This window comes from Lipotes vexillifer, unplaced genomic scaffold, assembly GCF_000442215.2.
Source record: "Lipotes vexillifer unplaced genomic scaffold, Lipotes_vexillifer_v1.1 scaffold871, whole genome shotgun sequence".
Lineage (NCBI taxonomy): Eukaryota > Metazoa > Chordata > Mammalia > Artiodactyla > Lipotidae > Lipotes > Lipotes vexillifer.
In genome coordinates, this window is record NW_006771782.1 from 610,676 (window position 1) to 635,194 (window position 24,519).

The following is a 24,519-nucleotide window of genomic DNA, read 5'->3' on the forward strand; positions in this document are numbered from 1 at the left end:
AGGGTGGCGAAGATGAAATAACTAAAACAAGACACATATTTGGTAAGAGGTGAAGTCAAGATTTGAACCCAGGCCATCTGACGCCAGAGTCTGTATGTTATACCAACTAGGTGCGCGTGCCCGCGCACACAGAAGATACGTGTCTTCAAGGGAGTCCTGGTCTACTGGCTAGGTGAGGCATAGACGCATTGAATTTTTCCTGCACGTCATATGTTTTCTGCATCAAAGAGCTCTGCAAAGAAAATGCAAGAACCACTTGTTTCAGAAAACAAGAAAAGGGCTTCCCTGGTGGCTCAGTGGTTAAGAATCTGCCTGCCAAGGCAGGGGACACGGGTTCGAGCCCTGGTCCGGGAAGGTCCCACAAGCCTTGAAGCAAATAAGCCCATGCACCACAACTACTGAGCCTGCACATCACAGCTACTGAGCCCGTGTGCCACAACTACGGAAGCCCACGTGCCTAGAGCCTGTGCTCCGCAACGAGAGAAGCCACCGCAGTGAGAAGCCCGCGCACCACAATGAAGAGCAGCCCCCGCTCACCGCAACTAGAGGAAGCCCGTGCGCAGCAACAAAGACCCAATACAGCCAAAAATTAATTAATTAATTAATTTTAAAAAACAAACAAACAAGAAAAAACACACAGAAATGCTTCCCGAAGCACCTGATGCATGGGAAGTGTCTGACTCAGCGGCCGTGCCCCCCCCTGCCCCTCCAAGCCAGCCTCGTCCACAAGATCTTCCAAAGCCCTCCCACCTGAGAGGCTCCTTCTAATCTTTGGTGCTACGTGGGACATGGACAGTCAAGGCGGGGGCCATTCCTCTGTTGATGGACGTTTAGGTTGCTTCCATGTCTTGGCTATTGTAAATAGTGCTGCTAAGAACACTGGGGGTGCATGGATCTTTTTGAATTATAATTTTGTCTAGATGTATGCCCAGGAGTGGGATTGCTGGATCATAACGTACTTCCATTTTTAGTTTTCTGAGGAACCTCCATACTGTTTTCCACAGAGGCTGCACCAATTTACATTGGGAGCTCATTCTGATGTAAAATGAGCCTGTCTTCTCCACTTCTGGACATATAAAAGCCCTGTGTGGGCTCTCTGAAGTGTTGCTAGAAATGGTTAAATTCAGGCTTTACCATTTTCCCCCCAATTTTCTAAATAGTCATCCAGGTTACATATTCATCAAGTTATATGCACTCATACGTGCGCATTTGTTTTGAAGCTACAGCAAAGCTGTAGTGTAATTTGGGCATGTGAATAATTTCTACACAGCTTTGCCAGAATAGGAGAGACAGTATTGGACTTGACGAATGTGTTGTCACTACCTCTTTTGCGCTAAGAACCTAACATTATATTGCCGGACAAGGGACCCACTGATGCAACCCTTTGGGGTTTGCAAAGGCCTTTCGTATGCATTATTTTATTTCATGTTTACAGTAGATTATGAGTCAGGCATATTAATGCAGTGATTATTACCTCCAGGTTACATAAAAAGAAACTTAGTCTCAGAAAGCTCAGGAAAACTGCTCGAGACTTTGCAAGGAAAAGATGGGGGTACCCACTCCAAGGACAGTACTGTTTCCACTGTACCACACTGCCTTCTCTCATCAGCCACTGCCCAAGAGAAATAACACAGACCCTAACCACGGAAGTCCAGCTTACCGGCAATCCAGAAGGTTCTTAATGCTGCCCCTACTAACTCAAAATGGTGAAGGAAACAAGAGCTTAGACGAGTGGTTCTCGACCAAGGGTGATTTTGTGCCCCAAGGAACATTTGGCAATATCTGGGGACATCCTGCTGTCACAACTGGAGAGGACGTTGCTACTGGCATTCAGTGGGTAGAGGCCAGGGGTGCTACTAAATATCCTATGATACACAGACCAGGTCCCCACCACAGAGACTTATTTGGCCCCAAATGTCAACAGTGTTGAGGCTGAGAAACTCTGGCATAGAAGAACTGTCCTTGGGATGATAAGAAAAAGGAAGGAATATAGCTAATTTTTCCCATTGGCACATGATAATTTAGCACTATGTAGGGTGAGCTACTGCCAACCTCATGAGCTGCTCTGCCTACAGGATTGGGCGGTGGGTGGGGAAGAAGGGACTCCTAGCATTTTGCTAGGAGAGAGTCCCTGCTTTACGCAGAGAATAAACAAGAAAATGAACATCACCGGACAGAAATTCACTTTGCGGCTCACTTTTGTTTCAGAAGGCACTTACTCTTAATATTGTTTCAGTGTTGAATGATAAAGTATCCACTATGTGTTTATCCATGATATACTAGTGAATACATGAGCTGTTCTCCTGATCTCATGATGAACACAGAAAAATAAACGTAAGTTCAATTAACGACGAGAAACATCGAAGGGGGAAAAATCATTTAAAATGATGTCTATACTAGATTTTTAAACTTTAAGATCAAAGTACACTTCTCAGGAGTTTTGTTTTAATCACCGTGTCCTATGAAAAGGGAATCTCCGATAGACTCTTCCTGTTTGAACAATTTCTCTTTATCATAGTAAAGGAGTTATCAAAATATTTAAAATATTAACAGTTTGCTAATCCAATATTATAACTGTAAGCGTAAACAATTCGCAGTTCCTGAGACTCAAAGCTAGGTTAAATATAAGCTTAACGCTTTTTAAAATACATGTCTTTTTTCAAGAGTGAAACCACTGAACAGTTGGTAGCTGGGATGAGAGCTTCATTTTCACCACGAAAGTGTAAATCCATCATCTGCGAGAAGATTGTAAATTATGCATTCAGGGGAAATTCCTCTCGCTTGGCCTACTGGGGGAATCCAAGAAAAGCAGGAAAAATGACTTACTACCTCTGCACACTGACCTGAAACTTGTACAGATAGCTCATTGCTAGAGAGAGGAACTGGTAGAATATAATTCAGCAGCAAAATAAACAGATTCTGGTGTTTCATTTTTTCACCCCAATCGAAGACACCTCTAGAAACCTAGTGTGTACTCCTTGAAATACAACGATTTCACACATCACGATGTGACAAACCATAGCCGAGAAAGGAATCAGGCGTTGCCTATATCTTCCACATATGTTCTTGGTGAAGCATATCTTTGTGTATTAAGTGCCAAATGAATAATACCCAAAGTGCATGAAAAAAATCAATCAACTCTGAGATGATTAGCCAAGGTTGTTTTTATCATAGGCTGTCCAGCAAATAAATCAAATATTTAACAAATAAAGAGATGGGAATGGATCTTGTCTCCTGTGCCAAGGACAGTCCTTCCCTTAGATTAACTCAAGCTTGAGTCAAAGGGCCATTGGTCATCTCTGAGAGAAATGGGACCACGGAAAGTATTGCAAGTTAGTCTCCTGCAATATGAAAATACTAGCACCTATTTCACAGGATAGCCATATCGGTTAACCTACATGCTCTATGTAAAGGGGTCAGAGCATAGATGTGTCCTATAAATGTTCTCAGGATGAAGACGAGTAAGAAGAGAGGTATATGTGCTTAATCCCTGTAACCCCAGAGCAGACACACAGAAGGGATGTGCAAGGATGAAAAGGAGAAGTTTGGCTTCGCTTGGAAGAATGAGTAGGAATTTGGGTCATACATGCAACCAGTTTAGAGACAACGTTCAGAAATCTGACCTTATGTGACCTTGGGTAAACAGCTTGACCTCTGTGAGCTTCAGTTTCCTTGTCTGTAAACTGGAAATGACATTAGTACATTTCTCTGTACAAATAACTTAATACAAACAAAAAGCTTAGGATAGGTCTGACACATTAAAAATGCACATAATAAATGTTAGTTGTTTGCTATTATTACTATATTTACAATCAGCAAGGACTAGTCAGCATGATACTCATTCAGGATGTTTGAGGAAAGAGTGAGCTCTCACCATTGGTCATATTTAACCAGAAAACCCACCATTTAAGAAAGCCATAAAGAAGATGTGGTGCATATATACAATGGAATATTGCTCAGCCATAAAAAATAATGAAATAATGTCATTTGCAAAAATATGGAAGGACCTAGAGATCGTCATACTGAGTGAAATAAGTCAGACAAAGACAAATATCATATGGTATCACTTATACGTGGAATCTAAAAAAAAATGGGTACTAATGAACTTATCTACAAAACAGAAATAGAGTTACAGATGTAGAAAACAAACTTATGATTACCAGGGGGTAAGGGTGGGGGGAGGGATAAATTGGGAGATTGGGATTGACATATACACACACTACTTTATATATAATAGATGACTAATAAGGACCTACTGCATAGCACAAGGAACTCTACTCAAGACTCTGTAATGGCCTATATGGGAAAAGAATAAAAAAAGAGTGGATATATGTATATGCATAACTGATTCACTTTGCTGTACAGTGGAAACTAACACAGCATTGTAAATCAACTGTACTCCACTAAAAATTTTAAAAGAAAGAAAGAAAGCTATGCCTTGGCACGAAGGTTGCTAAGACCCCAAGCATCCCTTGATCCTAGTCATAACGGGAAGCCAAATTCTTACCTGCTGAAATATGCAGGAGTTTCAGAAAGTCCTCCCACTTTAAATTCACAGCAGAGCCAAGTCATAAAATTGCACTTTTTTCTCTGGTCCCCTTCTTGGCAGCCAGGCCTTTCAGCCTCCTGCAACTACTCCCCCAAACCTCGGCAGCATCTTAGATGATTTCCCATCATGGTACCTCCTAATAAAGCATAAGACAAATTGGTAGCTTAGAGAAGTGAAAAGTGAGGAAGAGAAGTGTCCTGTGTTACATTCTGTGCTCCTTTAACGAGTCCATCTGTGATTTACAGCCCAACAGGGGGGTAGGGCTCTAATTCAGGAGGAAGGGAGCTGGGTGAGTATATACTGCAAGTGAAATTAGAAGCACCACAAAGCAGCTGCGCACACCAGAGACACTTTGCTACTTTGTTTGCCAGAAGCAGAAGCTAGGAAAACAAAAGAGATGCTACAGAGATCTCTGGAATACATGATAAAACATACATAAATAGAGTGGGAAAACCTGCAAAAGTGCACAACCAGTTTTGTCTGTTAGTCCTAAAAATCATGCTGGACACTGCCTGAAACTTCAGCTGCGAAATTAATTCTGATAGGAAAAAAAAAAAAACCTTCAATAGATATTTTTGCAGATCTTATACACGTCTTCTCTGTTGTCAAGTTCATATACTTCTTTTCAAAACTGGACTCTTCCAGATCTCAAAATTTGGGAAGAAGGTAGCAATTTTGATGCTTTCGAGAAACATTTTGTTAAATCTTTTGTTCATTCATTATTATTCTAAAGGTGTTCATGTATCTTCTTATCTTTCTCTATAAAAAGATTTAACTGTTTTTTTAAGCAGAAGATCTCAGGACATAATTACATCTTAGCTGAGAATATGATATTTTTTAACTAAACCATAAACTGTCTAAATAAGAGAAGTAAAAAAAAAAAATGCTTTCCTTAATATTATCTGATTTTTCCTAATTACACAGAGGTGGGTTGCATCTCAGGTTAAAATAAAACAGGTAGAAGCCTATAAATTAATTTTTAAATTTCATGCCAATCAAAACTACAATGAGGTACCACCTCATGCCATTCAGGATGGCCATCATTAAAAAGGCTACAAATAACAAATGCTGGAGAGGGTGTGGAGAAAAGGGAACCCTCTTACACTGTTAGTGGGAATGTTAGTTGGTGCAGCCACTATGGAAAACAGTACGGAGGTTCCTCAGAAAACTAAAAATAGAACCACCATATGATCCAGCAATCCCACTCCTGAGCATATATCCAGACAGAACTGTAATTCAAAAAGATACATGCACCCCTATGTTCATAGCAGCACTATTCACAAGAGCCAAGACATGGAAACAACCTAAATGTCCATCGACAGATGGATGGATAAAGAAGATGTGGTGTATATATACAGTGGAATATTACTCAGCCATAAAAAAGAATGAAATAATGCCATTTGCAGCAACATGGATGCAACTAGAGATTATCATACTAAGTGAAGGAAGTCAAAAAGAGAAAGACAAATACCATATGATATCATTTATATGTGGACTCTAAAATATGGCACAAATGAACACATCTACAAAACAGAAACAGATTCACAGACATAGAGAACAGACCTGTGGTTGCCAAGGGGGGAGGAGGAGTGGGGGAGGGATGGAGTGGGAGTTTGGGATCAGCAGAGGCAAACTGTTATACGTAGAATGGATGAACAACAAGGTCCTACTGTACAGCACAGGGAACTATATGCAATATTCTGTATATATGTGTAGAACTGAGTCACTTAGCTGCAGAGCAGAATTCAGCACAACATTGTAAATCAACTATACTTCAATTAAAAAAATTTTTTTTAAGCTTCTGCACAGCAAAGGAAACCATAAACAAGATGAAAAGACAACCCTCAGAATGGGAGAAAATATTTGCACATGAAGCAACTGACAAAGGTTAATCTCCAAAATTTACAAGCAGCTCATGCAGTTCAATGTCAAAAAAACAAACAACCCAATTCAAAAATGGGCAGAAGACCTAAACAGACATTTCTCCGAAGAAGACATACAGATGGCCAACAAACACATGAAAGAACGCTCAACATCATTAATCCTTAGAGAAATGCATTGAGATATCATCTCAGACTGGTCAGAATGGCCATCATCAAAAAATCTAGAAACAATAAATGCTGGAGAGGGTGTGGAGAAAAGGGAGCTCTCTTGCACTGTTGGTGGGAATGTAAATTGATACAGCCACTATGGAGAACAGTATGGAGGTTCCTTAAAAAACTAAAAATAGAACTACCATATGACCCAGCAATCCCACTACTGGCCATATACCCTGAAGAAAACCATAATTCAAAAAGAGTCATGCGCCACAATGTTCACTGCAGCTTTATTTACAATAGCCAGGACATGGAAGCAACCTAAGTGTCCATCAACAGATGAATGGATAAAGAAGATGTGGCACATATATACAATGGAATATTAGTCACAAAAAGAAACAAAATTGAGTTATTTGCAGTGAGGTGGATGGACCTAGAGTCTGTCATACAGAGTGAGGTAAGTCAGAAAGAGAAAAACAAATACCGTATGCTAACACATATATATGGAATCTAAAAAAATTGGTCATGAAGAACCCAGGGGCAAGACGGGAATAAAGACGCAGACCTACTAGAGAATGGACTTGAGGATACAGGGAGGGGGAAGGGTAAGCTGGGACAAAGTGAGAGAGTGGCATGGACATATATACACTGCCAACTGTGAAATAGATAGCTAGTGGGAAGCAGCCGCATAGCACAGGGAGATCAGCTCGGTGCTTTGTGACCACCTAGAGGCGTGGGATAGGCAGGGTGGGAGGGAGGGAGACGCAAGAGGGAGGAGATATGGGGATATATGTATATGTACAGCTGATTCACTTTGTAATAAGGCAGAAACTAACACACCATCCTAAAGCAATTATACTCCAATAAAGATGTTAAAATTTTTTTTTTAATTTTTAAAATTTTAGTTCTGTGGTTAAATATCTGCTTGAACACATATGAAACAAAACTTAATGATGAAAAATCTGGGCCTATCTTCCTACGACAAAGGAAAATCATGTGAGAGGGATCTCAGGGCTGGGTATAAAAGACACTTTGGTCCGTCTGCTCAATTTACTCTGGGGTGTTCAATCTCTGGACTCTATAAACAACATTTTCATGATGGCCAAACTCCACCTAGTGACAGGTCACCTTTTTCGGATGAGAATCAGGAAACTGAGCTTGAATCTTTAAATATGCCCCATGACCATACACTATCCAGGTCTAACAGAAATTTCATCTGTCCTGAAAAGAACAATATGGTAAATCATTCTGAGAAAGTTTAAATCACTTCATCATTTTGCTCAATCATGATCTGAATTCAACAAAATAAGAAATCACTCAAATATGACTGAAATAATAGGCTGATAAAGAAAGACCCTTCTAGGGGATGGAAACACAGGATAGAAAGCCTCCTCTTTATGGGAACTGCTGAATGTCCTAAACCTTTCCTACTCAAGTTTTATCTACCCTGTTATTTCCTCATTCAGCAAACAATTTTCCAATACTCACTATGCATTAGCTACTAAACCTCTTCAAGCTTCAATATGCATCTTTCATTAGACAAAATCTAAGTTCAAGGAGTAGTGGAAGAGAAGGGAATGCAAATAACTGAGACAGAAGCAAATAAATGATTCCTCTTAGCCCTGAAAGTAAAAACAGGATTGTTCAATGGAGGTCAGTCTTGGCATTTGATTGGATCCTGCATGTGATGAAGACCATAGGCCTCACTTCCCACCCCAACTCAGTCTTACCCAAGGTGGGACAGAATGATGGACAACCCAACTAGGAGTGGGACTATAAGTAGAGAAACAAAGGAGCTCAATGATCCAACTGGCCATGGAGGGAAAAGGGAGAGAAGTTGGAACATTCCAGTAGAAGAGTTCCTCTACTGACCACGTCATATGCCACGTCCATTAAAGGATGGGATAAGGACAAGTTGAAGACAGTATAGGAACCACTCTCATCACAGATTCTGTACAGATTAGAAGACAAGATCTGAACTTGAAATAAATGACTATACGTTACGCTCTTGAGATACCATATATGTACTTAATCTGTAATATAATTTTGTTTGATTATGGAAGGGAGAGGTAATTAAGTCCCTGCTTAAAGTAAAAACGCAAGAGCTATTCATTCATTCAGCAAATAATGCTTAATTTGTGAAAGGTGCCAGAAACACCGGGAGCTCTGACCCCTATGCTTCCGTAATCTTTCTTAAGCTCGAAAATTCTTTAACACGGGAGGAGTGGGAAAGCACAGAGTCAGAAGCCCTTCCCAGGGCAGGAAGGAGCCGGCAAGACAGAGCTGGAGGAGACAACCTCATCCCTCAGGCATTGAAGTGGGCGAGATGAGGGATGAGAGAAGCCAGGAGTTGGAAGTGAAGATGCAGCACTTTTTTTGGGGCCCGTTTAGTCACCCTCACACTGCCTGTGACCATCAGAAATGCCAAAGGACAGTTTCCCTCCATATTTTTCATGTGACAATTGATCATAGAACAAAAAATGAAGGAGAAAACAACCAAATAATTTGTTTACAATTACTGCTTACTTTCCTCTATTGATGAGCTTTACTTAACATTTTTTTGTCTGATCATCACACAGCCTCAATTTTTATTATAGTAATAATAGCTTATGGCTGAATAGGCTTATCATTTCTAAAAGGCTTTCACAAGGAGACCATCCTTTTGACCCTTAGAACTATTCTGGAAATTAGGTGTTACTGTTATTTCAGCATGATAGATCTGGAAACCTGGGCTTCAGAGAGGTTAACAGATTTGTTCAAGAGAATGTGGAGTGACGTGCATTCGCCATACTTTTAAGTCGTGCGGTGTTCCCACTGCCCTTTCCCTTCGTTAAATAGGTATTAAATTGAATAGTGTCGCACCAACATTCACGTTAGCAAACTCAGTCCTTCTGACTTGCACTAGTGCAGCCTGACCTTCTACAAAGAATGGAAAACACAAGAGGGGGACTTCAAAAAGAGGAGTGAAGGGTAGCGATTAAGAGCGAAGCATGGGTGTCAACTGGATCTAAAATCAAATGATGATTCTGGCACTTACTGACTCTTGATCTTGACTAACTTGCTGGACAAGTTAGTTAACTTTGCTCAGTCTTAAAATCCTCACCTGTAAAATGGAGTAAGGACAGTGCCTGTTGCATGCTGCTGTGAGGATAAGCATTTTAAGCCTGCAAACAATGTGCATATATCAGCTGCACTATCTCTGCCAGATGCTGTGATAACAGTGCCAAAGGACAACTAGCAGCAGTGGTACTAGTACTAGCAGAGTATTAGTAGCAATAGTAATAGTGACAGCAGCAGCAGTGATAGTGGTAGTAGCATTTTGTAACAGTAACAATAATACTGGTAACCGTCATTGTCATCATAATCACAGTCACAGTAATAGCAGTAGGAGTAATAGATGTTATCTATGGCTAATTAAAAGTTGACGATCAAAAAACCCCACAAAACTTGATGATCTATCAACCAAGTGACATGGAGAGAAAAAGGGGGATGACTGTCCAGCAATAAATATGAGCAAATGAAGGTAAAAGTTTCTCCGGGTTTGACGTGTTTGAAGGTGTCACTGAGACCACCTGATCAGAAAAGATTTCAGAGGGAGAAAAAAAATACGTCTTATTTCAATAATCAGAAACCACTAATGAAGAAAGGAAGGCCCACAGAGTCACTGGATTCTACCCATGGCAGCTGGAAACGGTGGCAGAAAAGACGGCAGTTTGGGGCTCATCAACTCCGGCAACGTAGAAGCCGTCTCTGTACCCTCTGGGGAATAGCAAGCTACTGTACAATCTCAACCAATACAGGTGAAAACAATTGTTTCGAACTCCATTTTCCCCCTTTAGCTTTCTCTCAACCAATTCCGAAAGCAAATGGGGCCAAATGAACTTTTTTCTCCTTTTATTTATTAAACTACAGTTGATTTACAATATTGTGTTAGTTTCGGGTGTGCACGTTCAGATCCTTTTCCATTACAGGTTATTACAAGATACTGAATATAGTTCCATGTGGTATACAGTAAACCCTTGCTGTTCATCTATTTCATATATAATGCTGTGCCTCTATTAATCCCATACTCCTAATTTACCTCTCCCCTTCCTCTTTCCCATTTGGCAACCATACATTTGTTCTGTTTTCTTTTTTTTTTAACATCTTTATTGGAGTATGATTGCTTTACAATGGTGTGTTAGTTTATCCTTTTCCTACAGGTTATTACAAGATACTGAATATAGTTCCATGTGGTATACAGTAAACCCTTGCTGTTCATCTATTTCATATATAATGCTGTGCCTCTATTAATCCCATACTCCTAATTTACCTCTCCCCTTCCTCTTTCCCATTTGGCAACCATACATTTGTTCTGTTTTCTTTTTTTTTTAACATCTTTATTGGAGTATGATTGCTTTACAATGGTGTGTTAGTTTCTGCTGTATGACAAAGTGAATCGGCTATATGTATACATATATCCCCACATCCTCTCCCTCTTGCATCTCCCTCCCACCCTCCCTATCCCACCCCTCTAGGTGGTCACAAAGTACCGAGCCGATTTCCCTGTGCTATGCGGCTGCTTCCCACTAGCTATCGGTTTTACATTTGGGAGTATATATAAGTCCATGCCACTCTCTATTTTTTTCTATGTCTGTGAGTCTGTTTCTGTACGGTAAATAAGTTGATGTGTATTTTTGTGTGTGTATTTTTTTTTAGATTCCACACGTAAGTGATAGCATATGATATTTGTCTTACTCGGCCTGGCTTACTTCACTTAGTATGATAATCTCTAGGTGCATCCATGTAGCTGTAAATGGCATTATTTCATCCTTTTTTATGGCTCAGTAGTATTCCATTGTATATATGTACCACATATTCTCTACCCATTCATCTGCCAAAGGACATTTAGGTTGCTTGTCTTTTCTGGATATACGCCCAGGAGTGGGATTGCTGGATCATATGGTAACTCTATTTTTAGTTTTTTAAGGAACCTCCATACTATTCTCCACGCTGGCTTCACCAACTTACATTGCCACCAACAGTGTAGGAGGGTTCCCTTTTCTCCACACCCTCTCCAGCGTTTAGTATTTGTAGACTTTTAGACGATGGCCATTCTGACTGCTGTGAGGTGGTACCTCGTTGTAGTTGTGATTTGCACTTCTCTAATAATTAGCAATGTGGGACATCTTTTCATGTGCCTGATGGCAAATAAACTTTCTTTACTGAGAAGAAATTAAAAAATAAATCACAATTTCTTGAGCGCCTGGGAAGCATCTCACCCCACACTAGGCATAGTAGCTGCACTTGACCTTGGCTATGACCACAGAAGGTAGAAGGGAACCAGAGCCCAAAGAAGTCAAGCAACATAGCCGCTCCCTGAAAATGTGCCTTCAAAAGCTATTGGCGATTTAAAATAAGACATTTCATTTAGGTCACTTCTGACTCAAATTTAAATTTGTGTTCAACATTGTAGCATTTGGCTTCCAACTCTATGTCCTGGCTCTTATCACTTTAGTACTGGCTTCTGCTACTCTCAGGAGCATCCATTAACCAATGACTGCAGGAAGTTAGTGAATAAGTGCTCCAGCTGCCTCCATCCCAGGAAAGCTACATGGAGGCGTTTGTCCTACACTGGTTTCCAATAAGATTAAGATCCACCGGTCACGAGAGTTATTGATAACATGTACTTTACTAGCTGTCTGTCCTTTCCTGTCTCAGCTCTTCTCTCCAACGTGAAATGCTTAACAACTCAAATCCTTGCTCAGAATCTGCTTCTGGTGCCTCCCAAAAGCATCAGAGCAAATTTGGTGTTATGTGCACATTCTGTTCATAAATTCCATCACACAATTGTAGGATCACAAACCGTTTTCCGAAACCCTTCTGTATTTTTTTAATTAGCTAAAATTACGCCCAAGAAGTTGATGCTCGAAGTTAAATATAACACATTATTGTCACAAGTACATTGTTCTGAGAAAATACTTGAGATTGTGTTTTTGCGGCTCCTAAAATGTCTATCAATTTTTCCATTGTTGCAAGTACAGCAGGATTAATTATAACCAGCCTTCTAAAGAAAAAAGGAAAAATAAAGATCCAAAACATTTCACATGTAATTCAAATCTGAGCTGGGGAAAAAAAAGATCTCAGCTTTCCAACCATGTGTCAAAGTGAAAACCAACCACACAAACAAGACTAAGAGGAAGACGAGGAAAAATGGTGGTGATGGGGGAGGGGTAGACAGGAGGACATATTTACTTGAGTTTGGGAGGAAGGGTGTATTCATAGCTATTCAGGTGCAGGTAGGTCCTTTACGGACAACGGCTTTTCAGGAAAATGTTCTTATCAAAACTGGGAAAAGAAAGGATGGGAAGAGAACATATACTGTGTATGTGCCTATTAGGGGTCAAATAGTCTTCCAGATACTTTACATATTCTATCAATTACTACCTTATACAAGATTTCTATGAGGATCATTATCACCATTTACATGGGATGGAACAGCCTGATGGCTTAGTAGAGTTAAGAAGACACATTTAGCAAGTGGCAAAACTGGAGTTCAAAACTCAAGTACCATAGATTCTAAAGCCTGCTGATGTCAATAATATAATACTGTTCTAGCAAACTTGCATGGAAATTACATCACATCACAATTTGCGAAGAACTTTCGTTAAGGCTGAGAAAGAGCAAAGCAGCTCCGGACGTCTGGGGACGGGGCTGGTACTATCAGCCATGCCTTGGTGTCGGTAAGAGCCTCCTGGCACTGGCAGCGAGTTGTGATACGTTCTGGTTGAGCACCAACAGTTTCACAGAACACCAACACTGGGGAAATGATCGTGATGGGGCAAGACAAATACAAGATCGCTCCATAATCAGGGCTGAGCAGAGAGTCCAAAAAAACTACACTCTCCAAACAAAAAATGATAATAAAAATTCATTCATTCATTAAGAAGACCAAATATCACCCCTTCCTGGCAAATACAAGTGACTGCTATTTTACAAGTATAGCTTGAGCGTTGCTTTGTTCCACTTATCTTCTAGATAGAAACTATTAAGACATGTAATCACAGAGTTATCATCACATTCTGACAGCATCCAATCTAGGGCAAAGCCCTAGCTGTGAAGAGGGTTCTAGCTTCCTAGAACTTACCCCACCATCAAATAACACCTTCTTAATGAGAAAATCCACAGTTGCTATTGGTGTGCATTCTAGCTCGTTATAGCAAGTTAATAAATCCTATTCTGTTCAACTTTAGGTATATTTCTGGTGGTCTTTGGCCGAAGGACTTTGAGACTATGTGCATTTATTCAACAAACATTTTCTGAATCAGGCAGACTGAACATAAATCAGGCAGAAACTGATATAAATCCTACTTTCAAAAGGTGTATAGCAACACATACTGTAAACTCAAAAGCAATTAAAAATTTTTTTATTTCCTTTAAATATAGTTTTAACAATTCATATTCCTTTTACAATAAGATCATTTCTTTTTACAAATTAATTAATTAATTAATTTTTGGCCACGTGGCATGTGGGATCTTAGTTCTCTGGCCAGAGATCGAACCTGTGCTCCCTGCATTGGAAGCATGGAGTCTTAACAACTGGACCACCAGGGAAGTCCCTCAAAAGTAATTTTTAAAATGCAGATAGAAAATATCAGTGATTTAATAACATATTCAAAACTCTCTTTACTGAGTTTACACCAAAACGATACTGAACGTTGTCTCTAAACGTACTTCCATAATACGGAAGAGAATGGAAGAGGGGTCTTCAGAAAACAGAAAAACGAAGAAAGAAGAGGATGGAAGGGTAATTATTGAAGAATCTTGGGTTTCCCTGAAAGTAAAGCCTGAGACAAGAACTTGAGATAGATTGAAATCCAGGGAGAAGCAGTGAGGGACCAGGGAGAGAGAGAGAAAGAGGAAAAACCAATATAAGAGCATGTTATTGAGGTCTCTGATCACCCAGATGTGAAGCCCCCCTATGCACAAACCCCACCTTGATACACAAAGCCCTAGTTCAATATTAAACACCAATCAGTGGACAGTTGACAAAAGTGTCCAATATAAAAATTAGAGAAGACAAGATAAATAGAAAAAAAAAAAAATGACCCTGGAGGAAATAGAGATAACGCACGGAACAGAAGATAATTAAAGAGCAAATTTTTATTAAGCTTTCGAAAAAATTTTTAAACTTATCTATAAAACATGTACAGAAAAGAATAACCCAGAAAAGTATGCAGAAAGATTGAGGAAATCTCCAAGAAAACAAACTGAAAAAACAGAGAGACAGGCAATACGAGATACATATATTTTCTGAGAAATATGGGAGTACCAACACAGAAGTTTCAATATCCAATTTACAGTATTTTCAAAAACATTAGAAACTATCTGTTTCTAAATTTCACCAAGATGTGCCTAGGCACAAACCTTTTAAAAGTAACTATGGAAGATCACTGACAGAACTTTCTACCCAAAAACGTGTTAAAAATTAATAAATAAAATTAAAAGGTAAGTAAACTGGGAAATATGCTCATAAAAATTTATGGGAAAAGCCCCAAAATCCCAATGGAAAAATGTGATTAAAAATGTGGACAGGGCTTCCCAGGTGGCGCAGTGGTTGAGAGTCCGCCTGCCGATGCAGGGGACACGGGTTCGTGCCCCGGTCCGGGAAGATCCCACATGCCGCAGAGCAGCTGGGCCCGTGAGCCATGGCCGCTGAGCCTGCGCGTCCGGAGCCTGTGCTCCGCAACGGGAGAGGCCGCAACAGTGAGAGGTCTGCATACAGCAAAAAAAAAAAAAAAAAAAAAAAATGTGGACCAAAAAAAAAGGTCATGAAGAACCTAGGGGTAAGACGGGAGTAAAGACACAGACCTACCAGAGCATGGACTTGAGGATGTGGGGGTGGGGAGGGTAAGCTATGACAAAGTGAGAGAGTGGCATGGACATATATACACTACCAAACGTAAAATAGATAGCTAGTGGGAAGCAGCCGTATAGCACAGGGAGATCAGCTCGGTGCTTTGTGACCACCTAGTGGGGTGGGATAGGGAGTGGGGGAGGGAGGGAGACGCAAGGGGGAAGAGGTATGGGAACATACGTATATGTATAACTGATTCACTTTGTTATAAAGCAGAAACTAACACAGCATTGTAAAGCAATTATACTCCAATAAAGATGTTAAAAAAAAATGTGGACAATTCACAGAAGATATACAAGTTGCCAATAAGAAATAAAACTTTAAATAACACCTAAAAATATAAATAAAAAGTGACTAATGACATGAATATGTGTCCAGGAATTTTTAGAAAATGCAAATTGAAATGAGATTTTCTTCTTTACTTATAAAATAAACTAAACTTAAAAGTCAAACATTTTGGACAAAAGAGAGCTGGAACAGATACTCTGATTTCCTTCTCATGGGAGTGCGAATTGGTACAAATTATCTGGAAAATAATTTTATAATGTACATAAAATCCTTCAAAAAAAAAAAATCCCTTGCTTTCCCCAGGGATTTTTCCCAAATCTATCCTAAGAAAATTAAACTTACATCTCTCTCTGTACTTTGTAACAAAAATATTCACACAGACAAAAAAAAAAAAAAAAAAAAAAGGGAAAAAGCTCAGACAGAGACATATATAGAAAAATGTTTATTATTTTGGCATAAACATTGGAAATAAGCTAGACATGGAACAAGTAGACTAACAGTGTAAAAACTGTGGCCCATTCATTCAGGTAGCCATCTAAGAGGGAGTTTTAAGAGACTGTTTCATGAAATGAAAAAGTGTTATTGATACTTTTAGCAGTTTATTAAGTAAGAATTTTTAAATTTGTACATTTCAAGGGGTTTTCAACAAAATAAATAAAAACATAACCAGAAGATTTAAAAAGAGTGTTACTGATAAAAAGGTGGATGAAGAAAAGCAGATTTCAAACTAGTTTATACAATGGGATACCAATCGAATTATATAAATACATGATACACATATGGGGTGTGGCAGAGGGAGACATATTGATTGATTGATAGATAGATAGAAAGATGGATGGATGGATGGATGGGTGGGTGGGTGGACGGACGGATGGACGGATGGATGGACGGATACATTTCCTGGGGACTGGAGGAGACAAGACACCCATATGTTAACAGTGAAAATTTCTGATTGGCTGCATTATAGTTAATTTGTATTTTCTTCTTTAGACCCTTTGCTTTCCGCCCCCCCCCCAACTTACAATGAGCATATATCACTTTTCAATTAAAAATTAAGTTGTTGTTTTATAATTTTATTTTTTATCTTTACCTGTTTAATTCTTATGAAATGTATTTGGGAGTTTCATTTTGAGAGTTTTGTTAAATGACTGACCGATGAAATCAATAGACAAAAATCCCTGGATCTGTTTTTGCCAGGTCTGTAGAGCAGAAAGAGTTAGGGGAATAAAGGAGGTGTGGGAAGATTATTTCAGAATATGTATGTTCAGGGGAGGTGCAGAGGGATGAGACCAGGAGTCCTCTGCTTCCACTTCAAGCCTGATGAAAAGAAAGGCATCAGGAAGGGAACCACTCAGTAAGGCCATCAGTGTGAACTGCCTTGGTTTCCTTCCCCAGACACGTGGTGCTAAAGGGAACTGCAAATTCTAATTGCCCCCACGGCAGAAGCTCTTGGAGCTGGCTCACACACATTAAGAAGTATACTTATTTAGAAATAGAATAATAACAGCCCGGTCTCAATTTCATGCAATTTTATCCTTTTTAATAAGCAGTTAAATCATATTTTACATCTGGTAATAGGTTAATGGATTTTCTACCGTGCTTAAGACTTTTCATGGAACTAGCTTCACAAGGATTGAACACAGTGTTTAAGATCGCAGGCTTACAAGCCAGGGCGACCACTTCTAGCTGCGTGGCCTCTCGGACAAGTCATTTCTCCCTCTCGTGCCTGTTTCCTCATCTACAAAGTGGAGGCAATAAAAGAACCTACCTCTTTGGCTTTCTTACAAGGAGTATGTGACTTAAAATGTGTCAGGTGCTTAGAGCAGTGCCTGGAAAAAGAATATGCCCTGTGGAAATGTTTTCTACATTAAACGGAAATAAGGTGGAAACGTTTCTTGATCAGACCACGCCTCCTCATGCGTGCATGCAGAGCCAACTGTCTGCAGTTATCATCATAGAACAAACAAACAAAAAAAGGTGTTTGCTCATTCAAATATAAATAAATAAAATGGAGAAAAACCAACAGTGGTCAGCGTCTCTCTCGGCCACCCCAAGCCCCAGGAAAGACAAAACAACATGGTGACTTTTGGAGCCCACACAACAGAGTGGACGAGGCTGTTTCAGACAGGAAGCAGAGGGAAGGAGAGAGCTCGGGGAGAGAGAGTCCCCCAAACTTAGAAGGTGACAAAGTTTGGGAGGACCAATGAGTGGTGGGAAAGGAGCCCTGCTTCGTGGAAGCATCCACAGAAATTGGTGGGACCTCAGCTCATACTAATGCAGTGAGGGAGCGAGGCATCATCACTGGCCTTCAGGGATGAGGTCCAGGCCACAGGTATGGAGAGGTGGGTGGAGAAACCTCTGTTGATGCCTGATAACAAGAAAAAGGTGGAGAGAAAGAGACAAGGACCCACGTATGGGGCACTTCCTTTCTCCCAGTTACTCTCCTTGCCCATGAATTGCGGTCATCATTCCCATTTCAAAGAAGAGAAAACCAAGAGATAACTTGTCCAGGGTCATACAGACCTGAATTTGAATCCCAGAATTGGGATTCTATCCCAACTGATTTTCTATCTGCCTCTGCACTTACCACAGCTTCCCGCTATTAGTAATTCCTGGAGCTGGAGTATATAGCGTGTACGTCAAGATGAGGCAAGGTCACCTGCAGCCTTTCTGCAGTTCAGCCAAACTCACTGCCCTGTCCTCCCAGCCAGACTTTGCAAGGGAGTCTATTCATGGACTTAAGGCTCTAATGGCATTAATATTCAAGGCAAGTAAGGATGTGAGCAGGATACGTGTAACCCTAACACATCAGCACCCATCAGCGTGGAGGTCGTGTTGATTGCTGAAATGGATACAGGTTGTAGCATAAGAGAACTTGGGCTTGGATCCCCGGGTGGGATTACAAACTATATGATAAAGGGTCAGTGATACAGGTCACTTACCTGAGCCTCATTCACTTTCTCTGTTGTATAATTACTGTCATCCCTATTTCACATAATACCTTTGGGAGGGTCGAGTAAGACAATGCAGTGAGATGCTTAGCTCGGTGCTTAATGAACACCCTGCTCTCCAGTTCCTCCCCAAGTGCATACCCAAGTTTACTTCTTCCCATCAAGAATAATATCCAGGAGCCTAGACCCTAAGGGCTCCTTTCCCACCACTCATTGGTCCTCCCCACTAGACCCCACTCCCCCAGGAGCTAGGCCAAACTCAAAATGTCCGTACAAACACGTCTAAAGCAGGTGACCTCTTTAAGACCTCCCTAACCCCTCACTGAAATTCCAAGTGATTGTTTAAAATGACACAGAGAGAAGAACGACAGGGCAGGGAGACCAAGAAAGTTAGTTTTCCTAACAGCTGTGAAAGAAAACAAAATGAAGAAAAATATTCCCCATGAAATTCTCACAGTTAAAAAATATAAACCGTGTTGTCTTTCACTGGGGTCATAGAGTAAGTTCAAACCGTACCCGGGACGTATCTACCTTGCGATTGTTCAATAGCACAGACAGACAGTGTTAATCATTTTCTGATGGTTGCTCTGAGCTGTGGCTTTGGCGAGTGAGAAAAGACAAATTCCCAGAGCTGAAAACTGAAAAGAAACACTGTACAATCATGGGAATTAAGGGGGGGGGGGTGGAGGGGAAAGACAGTCTTGGGTTGAGTTATTATATATCCCTGGTGAAGTCCTTCAAGGACTTTCCAGCTGTGAGCTGCTACGGGAAAGTCTGCACCAAGATTCCCACAGGAGAGCCCCATGCGTCACAGCAGTGGACGAGCCCAGGCAATGGCTAGGCTGAAGGTTCTCAACCAGGGTCAGTTATGTTCCCCAAAGGACGTTTGTGATGCTGCTAAATTTCCTATCATGCACATGACAGCCCCCGCTCCTGCATCCCCCCCACCGAGAAAGAAATTATCCAGCCCCGAGGATCAACCGTGTTGAGACTAAGAAACCCTGAGCAACACACGAAGAAATCCAAGCCCATCACTGTGGGCAACAGACAAGACTGAACACCCAGAGCCTGCATCCGATCCCGAATCCTCTGTTTTTCATGACAGCACTCGCTTCTTTGAAGCCACGTGTATGCTCAGCCTCCAGCCTAGGTTTCTTTCCTCTCTTTCCCCTGATACTGAAAACACATCATTCGTCAAGTCCTGAACACAGAGGACACTTTTCCAAGTGCTTCACAACACTGCCTAGTAACTCTGTTTTAATTCTCACGATAACTCTACGTGGGATGTTCGGTTACGGCCCCCATTTTACACACCGGGAAACTGAGGCTCAGAAGGGTTATATCAACGGTCCAACTGTGAAGCGGCAAAGTCACTGTTCAAACTCTGGATGCTGTGATTTCAAAGCATTACCTCCTGACTGTCCACGTGCACTTGCAAAGCTTCACCATATTGCCTGGGCAGACCCATTAGCTCACTGAATACTCCTGAGCTTTGTCCTTCTAGGAAATGGAGATATTTATAAAGTTGCACGTGTTGAAGATAATATATGGCAAGAATCCTTGAGAACTCAAGCAGATGATCCCTGCGGCGATTACACCCAGGAATTTCCTCCAGTGGAGCAGAAGTTGAATCGGAGGTCCCCAGACTTTCTTCTAGTCCTAAGATCCTAGATTCCAGCCCGTTCTTCAGGGCTTGACTCCAATCCTTCTCTCCTCCCCTGGTTCCCTTATACCTTCCTTGCCCTCTGATCCACAGGTGAGCTCTTTCTATGAAACCCTACAGTCTTCTTTTGGTATCAAGGTCCAGGTAATCTCTCTTTTTTGTGTTGAATTCAACCTGAGTCAACCTGACAGCAGTCCACCATAACTTTCCTAAAAGAGGAGTTCTAGGGTCAGGTTTTAGAACAGATGATGCAATAGTCAACAAATGCTTAATACATACATATGGTGGGGATAAGGGGGAGGGATAAATTGGGAGACTGGGATTGGCATATACACACTACTATATTTAAAATAGATAACTAATAAGGACCTACTGTGTAGCACAGGGGACTCTACTCAATACTCTATAATGGCCTATAATGGGAAAAGAATCTAAAAAAAGAGTGGATATATGTGTTTGTATAACTGATTCACTTTGCTGTACACCTGAAACTAACACAACATTATAAATCAACTATATTCCAATAAAATTTTTAAAAAATACATATTGGATGTGCTTACTCAACAGGTGACAGGGGTAATAACTCTTGAGTATATACTAAATGACTTCAGACACTTGATCTCATTTGACCCTTGTGATAAACCTCTGAGGAGCAGGACAATGTTATCTGACCCTCCCATGTATCTCCTCCCACCTCTTGGCATTAGTATTATTATTTTGGCTTAAAATAGCAATTTTATTCTCTCTCAAGGTACTTCAGGTTGCCTGGGCTCAGCTGGGTGATTCTTCTGATTCACATGACGTCCTATGGGACGGAAGTCATTGGGGCCTTTGGTAAATGACTGGAAAATCCAATTGGCTCATTCATACATCTGGTGTCTTAGTGGAGATGATTGGAAAGCCTGCTTTAGCAGGTTTGTATTCCCTTCTCCTACATGGGGAGATTATGGGGATTAACTTTCTAGGACTCATTCTCTGCCTCTGATAAACAGAGAGGTTGAACACAATCAATGGTTCTCAAACTTTGGTTTGTATTAAGAGGACCCCTTCTTCAAACAAAATCTTATACAGCATCTCAAAATAATAAACAGAAGCAGAGCTGATATGGGGGGAAGGGTAGCAGTGTGTGTGTAGTTCTAAGAAGATGGATGGGGGGCCTGATTCTGATCCATTGTGGCGGTTTCCATTATTACTATTGCCCCTTTGTCTAGGTCATCCATGCCATCATTGGGTACCAGACGTCTGTAGGCAGCCCAACGTGGCAGCACCTGGCAGAAGAAGACATTCTCTGCAGATTTCTCCACTGAGTATTTGTTTGACGCCGGGGAGCCCTCACTTCTCTCAAAGTTGGCATCCAACCTTCATTGGTATCACTTAGTCATCATGTACCGTCCAAGGTTTATCCTCCTCCAGAAGGTAGCCTTGAAGAGAGATACAAGGCAATCTTGCTTGTTCATCTTATTTTTCCTCTGCTTCACCCCACCAATTCCTTGCCCCACCACCATCCCTACCCCCTTCTTGAGGAATCCTCACATTCTGCTTTGTATATAGCCATTCTCCTGTCTCCCAACCCTTGGATAACCTCCCTCCCTTGGAAAATCCAACTCTATAACAATTATAGGCACAGGCTTTCAAAAGAAAAATCCTGTTAAGTCTCCCCATCAACTTTTCCAGATACGATGGTACAGATCATCAGTAAGAAAAGAAACATTATTCCCTTCTCACCTTCCCTGAGTGTAGCAAGGGAAAAAACCCACTCATCTCTTCATTCCATTATTGCTTCAGTGATCAACCAGAAAAAGTCCAATTTTCTTGAAATTCATTTTTTTATCTTACTGGTTTCTCCTTCTGCTCCCAGCCCCACGTTGCTCTGCGTTTCCAAGCTGTCCACCAGGAACACAAGAAAAAACACAAAACGCACATGAAGGCAATTCTCCCTCAAGCGCATGATCGGGTCACGTGGGGAGAGATTAATGTGATTCTGAGCTTGGAAATGTGCTTCTTTATGATTATTAATGAGGATGGCTTGGATGTGAAAGGATTTTGCAAACACAGCAGTTTAAAAAATGTATTTTCTACCCTGTTTATGAGGCACACATCTATATATAATTCAGTTCAAGGGTTGAGATTTTCTGTTATTATGTGCCAGGCATTATTTATCACAATGGTGAATAATTTCCCAGTACAAATTATCCTCCTCTTATCATCTGAATGGACTTCCCTTCCACATCATTCATGTCACGTTGAAATCGAAGACCATGAAGTTGAAACCATGACATAAGTCTTCCTTTGGATGACAGCATATGGTGTGTGTTGGTTGGAGTTTTTAAAGCACAATCAAATTTCCCACTGTCAAAGGCTAGCCTCCCAACTTTGTCTTAGCTGGTGACTCTGGTGTCTGAAGCTGATAGGAAATTATGCACTCAATAAAATATGAGATTGCAAGAGAGAGGCAAAGCCAAAATAAGCAGTAGTCCACCGGAGTAGAACCCACTTTCAACAGCCAGTGTTTCATGTCTATCATGCTGATTGAAGCCATCCAGAGGTAAAAACATAAGCGTCAAGGCATGCTGAAACTTAAGGATGACAGCTAAGGCGTCCTACTCAAAATATAAGATGAATGTCCACGAATGAGTGCTGGACTTCTCTAAATACGTTGAAAATCTGACAGGTTGGTATATTTGTGTGAAAGGAATATGAACTCTGATTAGTGCAAGGGGCATCAGCACATTATTTTTAATGACATAGGGAACTGCATATTAACCTCCACGAAGAAGCAAAAGGTAGATTACAAAGTCAAAATAGGGACTTTTGTGCTTATGTTGGGAAAATAAAACCAGATTTCAGGAAACCTCAATTTTCAAAAGAAAAATATTGCTCTTTCTCAAAGCCAACACAAAAATAGGTCCAAGTTGTGTTCCATGACATGATGCAACTTGAGAAAATGTAAGAAAATCAAACAATACAAAAGCAAATAAAAATCACCTCAATTCCTAAAAAGAGGGAGTCCAAAGAGTGCTATGCATTTATCTTTAATAAGGAGTCTCTTTCCGTGTGATCTGTCAAATATTTTGAGGTATGTGTCCATTGTTTTTGCAAAGGGAAGTGTGGAATGTTCATTTTTCCTTCAATGGAACATATTTTTATGATCCCTCAAACTTGTTTTTCTGCTCTTTATCTACAAACAGCCTGTGGTTGCTAGGATGCATGGTTGAACTCCATCAGGGGCACAACCACAAACTTTAGTATCAAGCACCATAATCCTGCTCAGAGAGGTGCATGGACTTGCTTAAGGTCACACAGCAGATGACTGAAACAGAAGGCACTGGTCTAGAAGCTAAGAACCTCGGGTTCTAGCCCGGGAGCTGATAGCTGATAAGCTCTACACCTTAAGATAAAATCTCATGAGGTTTGTACATTTTCCGTCTTCATAAGAAAACGTTTCATATGTCTCCTCGCCCCTTTATGAGGCCTCCACACCCATGGAATCCTGCAGCCAGTTTTCCCACGAACTTGGACTACTCTTGTAGTATACTGACATCTGAAACCTTTTTTCCTCCTGTCAACCACCAATCCCCTTGTGTCTTTAAAGAACCCTGCAAAATCTCTTCTCCCTTACATCCTCTGTGATGAGGTGTAAGCCAGGACTCCGCCTCTCCCATTTCATGGATTAGCACAGGGCGTGCTAAGCAGAAGAGAGAGCGCTGCTGCATCTGGGACCTGACTGGATGTGCTAGAGAGAGTTCCAGCTGCTTAACATCTGCACCATTGTGTCACATTCTGTCCTCAAGGTCATTGCCCCTATCTTTGGGACTCATTAGGACCTCCCTACATAGCCATCAGCAGCTGACGTGGGAGAGCTCTCCATAATCGAATATCCCTCGACTCTATTTGAACTAGAAGTAGGGGCCAGCCAAGCAGGCGGCCACCAACGTGGTTGGCTCCGGGTGTATCAGAAAGACCCCCCCCCCCACCCCATCCAAGATAAGACCCTCAGCAATGACCTCAGGTTTCCACCACGGCACCCACTACTCCTTATGAGCCTTTGGAAGACATGCACATTGAAACAGTATTTTGTAACCTGCCGAGGATAATACGGTCTAAGGTAAAGAGCTCTAGACTAAGAACAGCTGGGT